The following is a 3,106-nucleotide window of genomic DNA, read 5'->3' as shown; positions in this document are numbered from 1 at the left end:
AATTGAACATTTGAAGTCATGAAAAGGAAGGACAATAACATTCTTGATTATGTCTCAGGGTCAGGGGTTCAATCCTGAAGGAAAATACTGAGGTTACTCTATAAGGTAATGTTCCACAGTGAAAAGTGAAAGCACTTGAATTTTTTGGAACAGAACACAAAGATATACAAAACATTTGGCAAAGATATAAGCAGAACTTATTGCAAGGTTGGGTTCATTGATAGTAGTCACATTAATTTCTGCTGCAGAAAATAAAAGAGTGTCTTGAGAGCAAGGGCAAAGTTGCTTCATAAGGAATTTTCCTTTTATTGTGTGAAAACTGCTTCAGTACTCAAAGCTTAAGGGCATTTTACGCTGGCATCACTTGCAAAATGCCTCCTTCTGCTTCAGTTACCAGAGGAAGCCTAAGCTGATCTCAAAAGTGTTTATAGACATTGTTTTTATGTTCACAATCTATCAAATGCTCCTGGTGCATTATTACAGATCTAGGCATTCTCTTGGCATAAAATACCATGGAATTTCTCTTTACTGAAGCTAAATTTTCAGTTTCATTATTTCTATTTAATATTTGCATAACAAAAAACATTTACAAAATAAACCATGAAGCGACCTAATTGATCATTTAAATTAGTATGTCAGAGTTTATAGATTCAAATGGAGATCATGATTTTGCCAGTAACTTACAAAAAAATTTTGCAGTGGCCTTCAAATCATATTGAATATCCTTTTGCCTATCTTCAACAGAGATAAATATATAACTTTGCTTTCTGTAAACAGTTGAGCTTAATTTGGAGTCAAACTAGTAAATGAGGGATCAATGAAACTAATCATATTTCAGTGATAAAATGAAATGGACTAGAAGCTAAAACTTGCTTCTCTCTTTTAATACAAACATTTTTTTAAAAGTTTATTTATTTTTGAGAGAGAGAGAGACACAGAGCACGAGTGGGGGAAGGAGCAGAGAGAGAGGGAGACACAGAATCCAGGGCAGGCTCCAGGCTCTGAGCTGTCAGCACAGAGCCCAACGCCGGGCTCAGACTCACAGACCATGAGATCATGACCCGAGCCCAAGTCAGATGCTCAACCGACTGAGCCACCCAGGCACCCCCAAAACTTTCTTCTTATTAGTTGTATATCTATGCCCTGTGATAGGCAGAATAAGAAAAATTTAAATAATCCTGGACCATACAGCTCAACTGTGTCAAAAGAAGAATATGTCCTCTGGAACTTGGTGGTCTAAATCACAACGCAAACGAGACCTGGCTCCTCCAAGAGCTAAAAAAAAGGAGTAGCCTATGTTGGTTTGCCAAGTCATTTGTCAAACTCATAGAAAATACACTAAGTAGTTGTTGTATTGAAATAAATTGGACTGACTGAGATGAAACAGAGGGTTTTCTCTCCAGAGAGGGTATTAGTTGGTATTTGATTAAATTTCTCCTTTATTTCCTATCAACAAATTTATAGGCAAATAGGATGAACTATCTCTTCTACTTCCGAAATACTTAAAACTCACCACCTATGTGAATACTAAGGGAATATTTAAGAATTGGTTATTCTTAACCTCTAGGTTTCCATGGTTTTCAGCTGGGTATATTCATTAGTTTTATTAGAGGACAATTTTTGTTTTCACTAAAAGTCCATATACTAAATGACGCTTAGAGGTTCTGTAAAGAACACCACAAGATGGCAGTATTTCAGAAACTAATCCTTGGAGAGAACATTTCTATATAGTACCTAAAATAATATAATATATTTGGGCTGTATTTTTAGTAACTAAAAATATTTGAAGTCATCACTACAAGTGATTAAGAATTAATGGCACTAGGATATCTGTTTAGTAGTAAACAAGTTGTTTCCTTTAAATAATATAACTGTCAGTTCGATTGTTCCAAAACATTAGTGAGCTTCATCAACATATAAATGAGTTGATGGTAAAGGATTGTCAGTGGATTCATAAATCTCATAATTGCTTACATATTGGTCTATAACTATAAACATATTTTAAAAATTGTTTGAAAAAAATAAGATTCTAATAAGACATCAATTATATTTTATTTCTCCATGATTGTTTAATAACCAGTTTTAGAACAATAAATTGAAATTAGCAATTATACATATTAAACACATCATTTATATTTTTCAAAACTGTTCAGGATTGGGGATCAGCAAGTTTTTATTGTAACTACTCTCATAAAAGTCTAAATTACTGCCTGTAAAAAAAATATACGGTTTTAACAAAAAAGCAGCCGAAAAAAACAATGTGGAATATTTTATCATAGAAATTATATTTTTGCACTGTCACTTTTCTTATACAGGGGACTGCTCTTCCTGTTATCATCTTTACAGGAATCACATATAACTTCTGTCCTTTAATCCATTGTTTAACTATATTAAGTGGACCTAATTCCCTCACTTTCCCTCCCCACCCCAACTTTTAAGGTGGAGTCATCCCAGAAAGATATGGGGAATAGCCATTAATTAAAGAAGGTAAATTTATCCTTTTTTGTTTTTTTAATTATTCAACTGAAATCTGGCAGTACTTAATACCAATTTTCCATTAATTCATTTTGAAGCTATGTGTATTTTTCTTTTTGTCTGTTTTTAATAGTCCACTCCACTTCTCTACTCTTTGAGTTAGAGGTTTGGTACAAGTTCCATATAATATTGACGTGGAAATGTTGGGGTTCCAACCTGAGAACCATGAAAGAATTCTTCAGATGTTTTTGGTACAAAAAGCTGGTTTTATGAAAGTACAAGGACAGGGCCCATGGGCAGAAAGAGCTGCACTGGGGTTATGATGGGTGACAGATTATATACTTTCAGGTTGGGGGGAGTTAGGGATAATATAAGTCTCTAAGGTATTTTGGAAACAAGGTTTCCAGGACCTTGAGGGGGCTAGCTATTGTTAGAAAAAGGTCATTTATCACTGTTTAGTAAAACCTCAGTCATGAGACCCTTCAGTTATATATCATTGGGCCAGAAGTTTGGAGTATGATTGCCAACATATACCTTGGGAAGGAGAGGTAGAGATAAAGGAAGTTTCCAAAGGAATTCTTATATGTTAAAGTAGATGTACTGGATCCTGGAGGTTGGGATGTTAAGCTAG

Source organism: Lynx canadensis, chromosome A2, assembly GCF_007474595.2.
Source record: "Lynx canadensis isolate LIC74 chromosome A2, mLynCan4.pri.v2, whole genome shotgun sequence".
NCBI classification, from domain to species: domain Eukaryota; kingdom Metazoa; phylum Chordata; class Mammalia; order Carnivora; family Felidae; genus Lynx; species Lynx canadensis.
This window is presented reverse-complemented; position numbering follows the sequence as displayed.